The 13,854-nt window shown below is 46.6% G+C and overlaps 1 long non-coding RNA gene across 1 annotated transcript in view; it reads right to left on the bottom strand.

Annotated features, from left to right (window-relative positions):
* LOC116700784 (uncharacterized) overlaps positions 1–13,112 on the bottom strand; it is a 16,796-nt gene extending 3,684 nt beyond the window's left edge. The window contains exons 1-2 of the long non-coding RNA XR_004334730.1: positions 13,102–13,112; positions 4,592–4,595 (exon numbers count right to left, since the gene is read on the bottom strand). This is a non-coding gene — a long non-coding RNA (uncharacterized LOC116700784). The remainder of the gene's footprint in view (positions 1–4,591; positions 4,596–13,101) is intronic.
* Between the last annotated feature and the right edge of the window lie 742 nt (positions 13,113–13,854).

Consider the following 13,854-nt stretch of genomic DNA (forward strand, 5'->3'; position numbering starts at 1 on the left):
AGCTTTAGCAATGGAAACTTTGAACATTGTCCACTCCGGTTCAATGCCCCCAACCTCCACAGGGATGCACAAAAAGCTCCACAGGAGGTGTGAGTGTAAAGTCTGCCTCCTCCAGATGTTCCCAATTCATCCGCACTACCCGTTTGGGCTTACAAGGTCTGTCAAGAGGCTTCCCCCATCCCCTGACCCAACTCACCACCAGATGGTGATCAGTTGACAGCTCCGCACCTCTCTTCACCCAAATGTCCAAAACATTCAACCTCAGATCAGATGAAACAATTATAAAATCGATCATTGACCTTCAGCCTAGGGTGCTCTGGTACTAAGTACACTTATGAGCATCCCTATGTTTGAACATGGTGTTTATTATAGAGAATCGATGACTAGCACAGAAGTCCAACAAGAGACAATCAGTCTGGTTTAGATCAGGGAAGCTGTTCCTCCCAATCATGCCTCTCCAAGTATCTCCATCATTGCCCACTTGTGCGTTTAAGTCCCCGAGCAGAACTATAGAGTCTCCCACTGGAGCCCCATACAGGACTCCATTTAAGGTCTCCTGACCTTCACTGCCACCCATATGGCAGCGCACCCGACCCCAGAGGTTCCTCCCACAGGTGGTGGGCCCATGGGATGGAGAGAGGGGTGCCACGTAGCTTCTTTGAGCAGTGCCTGGCTGGTCTCTGTGGCAAACCGGACCACCAGGCGCTTGCTGACAAGCCCTCCGTCTGGGCCTGGCTCCAGACGGTGGTCCCGGGCTTCCTCCGGGCAGGATCACTATCTCTCTACCTCGTTCACTTAAACAAGGTTTTTGAAAACCCTGTATGGAAAAAGACTAACTATAGGAAATTTGGGTTAACTCAAACTGCTAAAGCCCCACATTAGCTTAATTCAAACTCAAAATCATTTTTTACACAAAACGAGGACTCTGGAAACTCTTTCAGTGTACATACGAACATGTGAGCTGTGTGTTAGAACAGACTTTAAAGCTATCCTTTAACATTCCCCTCATGGTGATACAGAAATTAATCTCACTAATAAAAATATCACCAGTTTATCAGAATCCCTTTAAAATTCATACCAAGTAAATAATGGCTCAGCGATCAGTCTTATTCTATTTCTGGCATAAAAACTGTTTTGGTGTTGATGCCTTCCTTTTTTTAGCTTAATTTAGCAAAGTTGTAAGCAGTAGAAAATGAACTCTATTGTATATATATATTATATATCTGAATCCCTACAGAGTAAAGGAGAAACACAGCATAACCTTAGAGATTATGGCTCAGTATTATTTTGGTTGAGGTCAGTGTTCAGCCCAAGTTGAACTAATGCCTTTTATCAGGAGGTGGAACATTGAACTAAACACTGAACACAGTTTTTTTTTTAAATATCACAATTGCTTCATTAGGTAGGTAAGAGCAAATAATGTGCAAATTGTAGTGAAGGAGTGGGGACTTGTCTTGAGCTGGCCTCTCTTTGTGAATATGAATATTCCATAATTCATTTGTCTGTTATTAACTTTCTTCCGCACATGTTGCTTTCTTGTTTAACTGATTTCGTGTAAAGCACTTTGAATTGCCCTGTTGCTGAAATGTGCTATACAAATAAAGCTGCCTTGCCTTGCAGCCCTGTTCCAACGCATCGCATGACTGTGCTGTAAATAGTACGCGGTAAATCTTTTGCCTTTTGCAGTCTTTTTATTGTGTTCATTATGTTTGGTCATCTCATTTTGGGGGGCAGAATGGGTTCACATGCTTGTATTACAAGGACCGAAAAGTTTTGTGAAGCATGTTGTTAAATCGGCTGTGTTTCAGCTTTATTTTGTAAAAACAGCTTTGATCTGCATCTGCTCCATACTTAAATGACACTTCAAATGTCCCACAGACAGTGGTGCGCATAATGCAACCGAATGCAAGACCCCATATTTTGACACTTTCAAGACCTTTTTTTTCTCTTCTCACCACCCAAGGTTTATTGTAACAGCAGTTTGAAAAACTGTCAGCAGACATCAAATCCACTGTGCTGTTGCACGGTGTCAACAACACAGAAAGCTCAAGACGCCCACAATCCATCAAGCATGACAGAGGGACATCAAATAGCACAGCGGATGCCACATTCATCACAAAAAATTGTGACGACTGCTTTAGCCCACCTCCCTTTCACCTACTGATGTGCTCTCACATGTATCAGTCTGAGTAGTTTCTTGTTTGTCACCGCAATCATAATAACATGTATACATGTATAAGAAAGCATGCATATGCACATTCGAGTAGGGTGACAGCTACGCTCTGTTTCAACATGTCCCTGCCAGTTACAATATCATGCACAGGCACAGAATACTCACATCATCCCATGTGTGCAGTGTCTGTTCCTACACATGACAGCAGCCATTGTGTGCTATTGTATGAGTACTCTCTCAAATGTCAAAAGGACTGTGGCTCTCTAACGGTGAGTTAAGAACCCATGGGTGGAATAAAACAACCTTTAATCTCAAGTGCTTTAGAGACACCATACTCTATGTTGCATGGGCCATTGATGTGTGATTTTGAAACCCAATCTTGAATTTACAGTTCACATGTTTTATTTTACTATGAAAAATTGTTTCTGGTTGGCATATTTGTATTGGTCTACTGTAATAAGTGCTTGAACACAACAAATTGTTTTGAAAATTAGAATTAGTACATGAAATGGTAATTGCTGGTAACTGTTAAATTACCCAATCTTAAAAATGTTGCCATCATCTCAGGGGTGAAGCATTTCCATCCTGCTACAGCTGACCTGTTCTGACATGTGGAGGTATCTATCGAGGCATGCAAGGCTTGTTATTTTCCCAGCAGGCACCTAATTAGAGTCCCTATGACCTTTTACAACTGAATAGACCACTGGTCGCACAATCTTTTGAATACAGATATCTAATCAACTGACATTTTTTTTACGAAAAAAATGACATTTTTCCCTGTTTTGAGAAAGTGCTGCCAACTTGAACATTGGTTCAGGCTCTCATGGATCAATTATGCTGCGCCTCTGGCAAGTTTGGTTTCTGTCGGCAAAAATATGCCTTTGGATTACAAAACAAAATGTTGCTTTTCTCAAAAAACAAAATGCAACCAGAATACATTGTTTTCCATGACACCTTTCTGATGTGTCAGGTTTTTCAAGATACTACTCTTTTACTGACGCATATAAATATGTATGCAGTGTAAATAAGTATAGATACAGACAACCAAATTACACATTGTACTTTTGTACTTTATCTTTATCTGCCAGTTGCTGGCTAACAAATAACATAATTCTACCAGTTGTATGGATGAAAGGAAAACTTCTTATTCTATTCAAATAATCCAAACGGAATTAAAGTAATTGGACAATCATCTGTCTTTTTTCTTGTAGAATCTTGTTCAAAGCCACTACGAATTATGAAGTCAGGTCAACAAAAGTAAAACTGATCTTTCACGCTCAATAATACAAGAGATGAATTACACTATTCCTCTCAAAACCCCATTTTAATAGCTGTACTGAAAAGCTCAATTCAAGGCATGCATGCTTTTTCAAAGATGAACCAGGAATGGCTGAAATCCATTTCAATTATTTTCACTGCTGCTAGTGTGTCCTGTCTCTGTCCTTGGTAGCTCTGCTATTTTGCATCTTGCATATCATTAGCACAAAAAATCAGTCTCTGTCTCTGCAGGAGAGGTTTGTAACATACTATAGATGACCTTCACTTAAACCAAGTGCATAACTTGCACATGGTGGTCACAGTGATTTTATCCACAATTTGTATTCCATCCCCTTCATTTCACAATTTGTATCTTCTTTGTTACAGTATACAGTATATTTCTGGTGTCTTTTTTGTGCAGACAAGCAGTTTTTACATACTGTACACACATACAGTATACAGTATAGTGAATACAATGGACCCAATATTTAATGACAAATTTTAAAATATTTATTTGAGGATGTCTTTATCTTTTTAATAGATTTATTTAATTTAATGATTTAAATAATGAATTAATCTTGCTCGAGGGATCTTCAACAGATCTAAGGACAGTATCATTGAAGGATAGTTTATCAGTCCTTGAGCCAACCCCCACCTGCTTTGTGAACCTTCACTTCCCCACAACTAAACTGCTGTTTATCTGTCATGACCTCATACTGCATCTCTCAGTTTCCCTCTGTAACACTAAACACCATGCTGAAATAAGGTAATGGACTAACCCAGCCCAATGACACAGAGGGCCATGACAGCAATAAAAAGGCTGTTTCATTTGCCTCAAGTTTAAGATCTTTGTGATATGGTCGGGATGCACACGTAATTGCAGGGATCAGGGACAGTCATCTAGATTGAAAAAAGATGCCCTTGGCTGAGTTTGTTGATAGTCTCTATCTCACACTTCTTATTTCTTCTTAATTCTCATCCTCTGGCAACAGCAATAATTTAAGTTTTGATCACAGACTTAACTCGCCGGTTTATTCTGACGAGATGTGATCTGAATGCATGAACAAGGGCAGTTAACGCATAACATGGGCCTAACACTAAAACTATGCTATGCACAGAGCTTAAAAAAGATATTTAGGGCTGATGACCAGTATTGTTAACCCAGCTGTGTTAACTGCGTGCACAGCAGGGCTTTGGCTATGTAGACACACCCACCTCTACACAAAAGAGCCAAACTACTGCACATACACTTAACATACTAAACTATACAGTATTCATGTTCATACATTGTGTACTGTATACTATAATGTACAAAGGTCAATAGTGTTTACTCCGTATTCATAATCATAACTTATTCTATGATGTCTACTGTTAGCATTCATCTCTACTATATATTTTAATCAATATTTTATTCTGTAAATGCTCTGAACAATGCTCTGCACTTTACTTCTTTTTGCACTTCTGGTTAGACGCTAAACTGCATTACGTTGTCTAAATACCTTTACTTTGTGCCATGACAATGAAGTTAAATCTAATCTAATCTAATCTATGGCAACATCTATGGGGACACACAGTATAACTCTCTCAAAAGGGCCATAAACGTGCTTGTAGTGACTGTTAAAGCACCACCTTTTTCCAGCAGAGACACAGAGAGTCAGACTATAGCTGCTAATGGCTGTCAACTGTGACTACCAGCTCTATGTCGCTGCTGTCAAGGCTACACTGTCAGTCTCCCCCATGTCCCATGACCCTTGCATCACACACAAATATAGCCCCAAGGTCACCACCGTGCAGGCGCTGCATTTATTAAATATGCTTGGAGGAAAGGATCTAGCAGAATACGAGGGTGTAGTTACCCTTTGAATAATTACAGTGAGTTTGTGGTTACAGCTATAGTCCTAATGATCTACCTTAGTAGTTATCAGCTAGTAAAGCATTAATACATGAGACGAAGCTAACACTTCACAATTTGGGTGAAAGCAAAATTATTTTGCAATATTTTACTAGTTTGTTAACTTATGTTAATGCCATGCCCAATACATTCCTATGCAAATAATGTGAAATGTGCCTTTGTTTTCAACAGAAACATTTGTATACCACCATATCTTGGTTCAATATATATATATATCGTATGGTTTATTTTCAGTTTCATGCATTTCTGGTTCCATTAACCTGTGTCAGTGGGTGATAATTCCCAACCCTCTCTACTGCAGTGTCAATGGGATTTGATGACTGAATCCATGCTGTCATTCTCACATCATAATTGTATTCAGGATCCCTATTTATTCTACATGGTCAAGGTCATGATGTCTGAGGAAAATGACAAAACAGTGACAGACAGGGAAAGTAACGCGGGTTTATTTTGATTCAGTGAGATGTGACATCAACACAAAAGATTGTGATGTGATATAAAATTCAAAGCATTTTTTCAGTGAGTCACTGTGTCACTGCATGCAAGTACCTGCTTTACTATAAACATATGTAGGCCAATAGTCTAACAGTATACCACATATGCATATGGTACAGTTTACACCCTCATGGAATAACATAATATGCTTGCAAGATTATTTATGAATACATGCTGGTGTGTTACAACTATATGCAAACAAGCTGATTCACAGCCTTCTCTTGCCTCAAATATGCATGTTTTAGGCAAAGAAGCACAACTAAGTTATTCACACCCTTAGGATATACAAAGACTTCAAAAGGATGATTTACTTGGCCATTTCCTACAGAACAAAACTAAAAGAGAAAAGACAACATTTGTGTTGAATAGCAATTGAAAAAATGTATTTTTCTCAACATGACTTCAGATGTTTGATTGTGCATAACAAAGTGTGAAAACTTTAATAGCTCTTTCAATGACCCTTTGAATGATTTCTCCCCAGACCCAAAGCAATATTGTTGGGACAATATGGCAACCCAGCAGATTATAGTTAATTAAAGGTGACTCAACGTAACCATTTGCATCTCTCTGTGGCCTGGTTGGTGACTTCAGTGGAGTCCTCAGCTGACTAAAGTGACCCTGGCTATTTGATGGAATGAATGCAAATAGGCCTTGACCCAAGGCCAACATTATGATGATTAGCCTGACAAGTTAAATTCCTCCCTAGAGGTCACTAATACAACCTCAATTAAACTGTCTGGACAACCCGAGGCAAGCCGGACTCTCTGGTCTCCAGTTTATTACAGCTCATCATCATGTGTGCGTGATCACGCCAATTTTCATCTCTGGACATTTTAATTTCACACGCTTTCAGTTTTTGCTGTTAAAATCCAGTCTTTGATTCATGAGATAACTAACGCATTAGTGGAGAATCTTCATTAGAAATGCATCTTACCGCTACTTTTCATTTTGAATTGTGGTCCGTTCCACAGAGTGATTAAAGACAACCATGAAATAGAAATAACAGTATTATGTTTGCAGGGGGAAAAAGTGGATTTTTAATTCTAGCTATTGCAAGAGCCAATCCTTTATAAGATACTCCTCATATGATGATCAAACTATATATTTTCTGCAAGGAAATTAAGCAGCAGCTCATCCCTCTCCATATTTCCATTTGCTAAATTAAATGTATGACTTTATTGTTTTATTCACTACTCATTTTACAGTTTTTTTAGGAGTTTTAATAAACCCAATATGAGGTAAGCACTAATGTAGTTTGCAGAGATGTATTTTCCTCCTTTAGCATTAACACCTGCAACCCACTCACTCCTCAGAAATATTGTAAGACTAAAAAAGAGCAGGAAAGGTAGCGAGAGAAGGAGAGATGAGCGAGTGCAAGAATTATACAAAAATAAAAATACCAAAAGAGCACAGCACATAAATAACTGCAGGACTAACACATGAGGGAGAAGTATTGAATCCTAAAATCAGCAGTAGAGCATTATTTAAATCTCTCATTTCAGGTCCAAAGTGTTAAACTGGTGAAGGAATAGTTCTATTTCGTATAGGCTTCGCCCTCTAAGGGCTACGCTATTGGGTTTATACCTTCGCGCATGCGCAGTCGTGAAGATTTCTTTCCCGCCCTAGGTCCAGCTCGGGCCTCAACTACGTCGCATTTACTGCATATATACAGAGCGGACCCGTTGTTCGACTCCCACTTTTCTTCAACTTCGCAGTATGAAGTCAAGTCTCAGACCTTCCGCCGGTGCCGTGTCTGCCCCTCTGCCGGACGGCTACATCCTTCCGCCGGACCCCACCCCCGTTGCGAGGCTGCTGGGTGCCGTTCACGCCGCAGGCTCTCACCCGCCACGCCTCTGCCAGTTTTGCGCCGCCTGCGTCTAAAGAGCTAACTCGAGGCGGGAAGCTTTTCTGGTTTGCCAGGCGGCGGGGACGGAGACGGCAGCTGGGCAGACAGAAGGAATCCGGGGCAACTTGGAGCCGTGGCGGACAGGCGTTTTCGACGAGCATGAGTCCGCTGACTGCTTCTCTGACAGCGCCTCCACTCGGTTTCCCCTCCTCCCTCTGGGAGGGTCCCCCTCCTCCCCTTGGGGGGATTGGGCCTCGAGCGGCGATTGATGCTTTCCGCTGGAGCTCTCTCCGTCTCCCGAACGGCTGGGGCACCGCCCGAGCGGCCTTCCCCTTTGCCCCACCCGGCTCCAGCCTCCACCGCTAAGGTCTCTTCGCGACCTGCCGGAGATCATAAGGAGGGCGGCGGAGCTTAGAGGCAAAGCGCTCCCGGGAGCTGCCAGCCCCCGGTCGCGGCCTTTGAGCGGTGATGTTTATGCCCAGGAGCCGCCCTCTTCACGGGCCCCACTCTGGGCGCTTCGCGAGCTTCGGCCATTTGTGGAGGAGGCTTTCTCCCAGCCGGGGAAAACTGAAGGCTCCCGTCTCTCGCTATGCCCCGTTTACTCGGGTTCAGGGCGATACGGACGCAGGTTTCCTTCAGTCCCTCCCCTGGAGGGGAGCCTGCGTCCATTTTGCTTCCGAAAGCTACTTTCTTCGGCCACCGGAAGCCCACGCCTCCTCTCCCCAGGATCAAGTGTGCGCTCAAGTCACTGACGGGCCCACCAATGTGCGCCCAGGGGCTGGCGGCACAAAACAACATCGCCTTAATGGCCTCCGCGTCTCCGCGATGGCCACTACTCCGGGCCCTCCCCCTCGAGTTGCCAGGAGATTGGTGAAGGTATGACCGCCATCCTACCCTGACCACGGCGTCCAGGTGGGTGTCCAGGGTGATGGCTTGGCAGACTGTGGCCCAGCGAAACATTGGCTCACATGTCTAGCTGCCAGTGGACATTAGACGCGAGCTTCTGTAAGGTCATAGCCCCCGATGGACATTTGGGCCGGCCTACAGAATGCACGTCTCATCTCCATCAAGCGGCGGAGGACGCCGAGCGGCTTCGGAGGCTCGGCTCGTGGAAGGTCCTCCTCAACAGCACCAACGTCGCCATGACAAACGTCACAAGCGGAAGCGCCCGCAGCATCGGCTGCGGCTGCGCTTCCCAAGCTTCGGCGTCGGGGCCCCACCCGGTCCCCTCCGCGCAGACAGAGTGCCACACGCCGTCAACCTGCACGAGGCCGGAGGACCATGAGAGCGGCCCCCACCTGGTCCAACCCGCCTCCCGAGCCACCCAGCAAGCAGCAGCGGCGGTGGCAATGACGGGACTGGGGGCGATGTCCCTCTTCAGCTGAGAGTTGGAAACAACGGCCCTTTAAGGGCCCCACTCCCACATCTAAAGAGCTGTTTCCCTCAGCCGAACAGTCCCTGTTTGCGCTAAACAGGGCACGTTATGCAGTGTTTCCCACACAAAGCACCACCAGGCCGTCACCGCGAGCGGGGCGCCATTGCGTCCCCGCTGCGCAGGCAGCGGAAATGAGGTCCTCCCAGGGGGCCGACGCTGTCCAACCACCCCCCACGGCGATGCCGGCGGGGGCGGGGTCGGGTTAACCCAGTGACGCTCCGCCCCCACACGGGGAGCCGGCCAATGCCCTTTCGAAAAAGCCCTACCATGGGCTGGGCGACGCGATCACTCGTCTCGCCAGCGGCGGGATGGGCTCTGCGCTCCCTGCTTGCCATGTCGGTGAACAAACTCAGACATGTGCTCGCCACTGGAGAGTGCAGCGCGGCATGGATTGGCTGACAACATGGACCTGTGATGTCAAAGCTGATAACACGGGGTTACACACACTCAGTTCGCCTCCCCCCCGCCCCTTTCGCGGGTGTGTGGTTGGACGACGGTTTCACCTGGCAGAGTCAGACGCAAGACGTCAGAGTTAGAAGGGTTGCTGGCGAGCGGAGCTATTTCCGCGTGCCCTCCAGGGGAGGAAAACGAGGGTTTTACTCTGCTATTTTTCTCACCGAAGAAGTCAGAGGGACTGCGTCCCATCCTCGACCTGTCGAAATTCAACCGGTATGTATGGAGCGCCCCTTCCACATGCTCACCATCAGGCCAGTGGGAATGTGTGCGCCCCAACGAATGGTTACATCCGTGGATCTGAAAGACGCTTACTTTCACATCCAAATCATTCCAGGACAGGAAATTCCTGCGCTTCTCCTTCCAAGGGGCCCGTTTCCAGTTCAACCGGCTGCCGTTCGGATACTCACTAGCCCCCCGCACCTTTCCAAGTGCATGGAAACGGCGCCAGCCTCTAGGGAGGGGGCATCGAGTCCTCTTTTACTTGGACGATCTGCATTCTAGCCCCTCTCGGGAGCGGGCGGCGCTGCACACTATGGAGGTTCTGCAGCACCTACAAACGCTGGGTTTTGCCATAAATATGAAGAAGAGCGCCTCGTCCCGCACAATCGATAGTTTATCTGGGCGTAGACATGAGCTCGTCAGCATGAGAGCAGGCTGTCAGCAGGGCAGGAAGCCTGACTTCTCTGTTGTCCCGTTCAGGCCGCGCGCGACAGTGTCAGCGCTGTCAGTATGCGGCTCTTAGGCATGATGTCGCGGCACACACGGTGGTCCCCCGGGTCTCTCCACATGAGGAAAGTCCAGAGTGGGTTCACCGCCAGGGCTCGATCCATTGCGCACAAATGGCGAATGCTGTCCATCCTCATTCCCTCCAATCAGACCTGGCATACTGGGGGAGTCCCCAAACCCTGTCTTCCGGGGTTCCCTGGGCAGAGTGACGTCATATGTGACGGTGTACACAGACGGTCCCTCACTGGCTGGGGGGGAATGTGCGAGTCACAGGTGGTGGGAGGGGGCTGGCCTCTCCCCCTCTCCCTCACATAAACTGCCTGGAGCTGTCCAAGGTGTTTGAAGGTGTTGAAACACTTTACACCAGTGTGGACGGGAGGCAGTGTTGTAGTAAGGACGGACAACATCACGGCGGCGGCATTCATAAACCGCCAGGGCGGCATACGCTCAGCCCGGCTGTTAGAAATAGCCAGACGCCTCCTGCTGTGGGCGCACAGCCACTGCTGTCTCTCAAAGCAGTATATATCCCGGGATTTGAACCGGGCAGCCGACTTGATGTCGGGGGGGGGCCTCCCACAACGAGTGGAGATTGAATCCCACTATCGTTCAAACGTTATGGAGCAGTTCGGGGAAGGCAGGAGGGGATCTGTTCGCTACAGAGAGAACACACAGTGCACACTGTGGTTTTCTTGACCGCGCGGGACAACCCTCCCCTCGGCGTAGACGCCTTCTCCCACAAACCCTGGCCCAAAACCCTCCTATATGTTTTCCCGGTCCCCCTGATCCTCGCCCTGGAGCGCGTCCAGAGGAGGATCTGTAATTGTTCTGGTGTGCACCGGAGCGCACGAGCGCGTCTGGTTCCCAACCCGTTCAGCTGTGTGGTGGCTCCCCCCTGGCAGATTCCGTGGCGGAGGAGCGCACTATCGCAGCTGAACGGTGCGATTGTCATCCCCCAGTGATAAATCAGAGGCTGTGGGGCTGGTTGCTGAGCGGGAACGCTTACGAGATTAGGCTTGCCCCCCGCCGTGGTAAGCACTATCCAGGGCTCCAGAGCCCCTCTCCATAGCAGGCTACGCAAGGCGCTGGTTGCCTTCAGCGCTGGTGCACAGAGAGGGACGCAGACCCCACATCGTGTCCCCTACCTTCGTGCTGACGTACCTACAAACTCTGGTGGATAATGATTTGGCTCCATCTACAGTCAAAGCATACGCAGCAGCCATCTCTCCTGTACGAAGGTTTCGGTGAGAGGCAGTTTTGCGCATCCCCTGGTGAAGCGTTTCCTGAAGGGGTTAGGCGTCAAAAACCGGCTGTTCGCCCCTCGCCCCCCAATGGGACCTAGCTTGGTGCTCGGGCTCTGGGGAAGCCCCCCTTTGAGCCCTTGACACAGGCTTCGCTCAGAATGCTGTCGCTTAAGACAGCAATCTCCCTTGCCCTAACGTCGGCCAAAAGAGTGAGTGATTTATGTGCAGTCAGTTTCTCTCCTGCCTCTCCATTAGAGGGGAGGGACGCAGCCACCTTACAGCCAAATCCCCTTCACACCGAAGACTTTAACTAGTTCTTTTCGGTCAAGGGTGTTTTCCCTCGAGGGTTTTTTCCCCCCACTCAGCTAACGGTGCGGAGGAGGCTTCCCACCGGTTGTGTCCGGTGCGCGCTCTGTCACAATACATTTTACGCACGGCAAATATCAGGAAAACTCAGCAGCTTGTTGCATTATAGAGAACACTCCCAAGGATCAGCCCTCTCAAAACAGCGTCTGTCTCACTGGCTGTGCGAGGCTATTACCCAGGCTTATAGCTGGAAGGGAAAGAGCCCCCCAAGACATTCGGGGTCACTCTACGAGGGCTCTGTCGGCGTCTGCGGCTCTATTTAAGGCATGGCAGTAGCCGACATTTGCGCGGCAGCCTCCTGGGCTTCCCCGTGCCCCTTCATCCGCTTTATCTGCGAGATATGTCTGAATCTTCCATGTCTCATGCGTTTTGTCCACAGTCAGTGACGCGTAATGCCCGCTGAATGGCAAAAAAAAAATAAAAAATAAATAAATAAAAAAAAAAAAGCGGATGCCTGATTGTTGCCAATCTCCTTCACACTAGTGCTGAATGACCCTGCTCTGCTGTCTCACCTCTCCGTACCTGGGGTATTCTTGTGAGACACAGTTTTTATTCTAACATTGTCATAATCATGTTGCATGCACGGAGGTAATCATGTCTCTCCGTTGCATGCACGACAGGATCAATCACGCTTAACCCCCATTAATCATTGACTACTGCATCATATTGCGGGCCACTGAACCTTTCGGCCACGCCATTGGCAGGGCAGGCTTTGTCAGAAGAAGACTCTGACTAGCCTCTGTACATTGTTGCTGGGGCAATGTGGTGTATGTTCGGCTTGTGGACCTTGTGCCGCAGGTGGCATTGACTACATCAGCTTCGCCCTAACCCAATAGCGTAGCCCTTAGAGGGCGAAGCCTATACGAAATAGAACGTTAGTTACTTTGGTAACTCCAGATTCTATTAGTATAGGCGTAGCCCTCTAAGGTCCGGGCCACCTGCTCCTAGAACATTAGTTGAAGAAAAAGCTGATGTTTTTGGGAGTCGAACAACGGGTCCGCTCTGTATATATGCAGTAAATGCGGACGTAGTTGAGGCCCGAGCTGGACGCTAGGGCGGGAAAGAAAATCTTCACGACTGCGCATGCGCGAAGGGATAAACCCAATAGCGTAGCCCTTAGAGGGCTACGCCTATACTAATAGAATCTGGAGTTACCAAAGTAACTAACGGTATCTCAACAACTAAAAGAAACACTATAACATGTCTTGAATATTTTTTCACCTGGTCGTATCTGAGACTGTTTACTTTAAAGGGACTTCTTCTTGTCAGTGATACCATCCCACATGGGTGAAAAATCTAAGTAAAAGCCCCAAATAGTGTCTTAGCAAGGCGCAAGTCCACCTCAGAGATACAAGAACAGATTCAATGCTCCTCTGCATAAAGTCTCTGAAGTCTATACTGGAGGGATGAACACCATTCTTTCAAAAGATATTTCCACGTTTGGAAACTTTGCGCACTTCATGCATACTTCTGAGCCGATGTACACTTTATTTTAATCAGATGTGAGGTGAATAAATAAGAAAAAAAGTGGGGACTGAAACATATTTTTTATTTGTAGTCTACACAGCGATCTGTAAAATTCCCATCAGAGACACATTTCTAAACTTAATTTTGATCAATTATTGATTCTGAGTACTGCTTGTTCCTTTTATGTTCTTCTCATGGTGTCTGTTTCCATATGAGATCTATAATCTAAATTATTGATTACTTATCTCATAGGTGTTTAACTGGGGGTGACTTTCTTGGGGCTACAGAATATGATTTACATCATCTTCATCAAACCATTCAGTGACCCACTATGACCAGTATGGTGGTATCTACATTTGTTATGTTTCTCCAGTAATTTATGCATGTTTTTCCTTTAATGTGTTACCTGCCCATTGGTTACTTTAGAGCTTCAAGGTAGAGTTTGCAAACTTATCTGTTAGTGACAGAGGACAAACAATT

The sequence above is a fragment of the Etheostoma spectabile genome, chromosome 13 (assembly GCF_008692095.1).
Source record: "Etheostoma spectabile isolate EspeVRDwgs_2016 chromosome 13, UIUC_Espe_1.0, whole genome shotgun sequence".
Classification (NCBI taxonomy): Eukaryota; Metazoa; Chordata; class Actinopteri; order Perciformes; family Percidae; genus Etheostoma; species Etheostoma spectabile.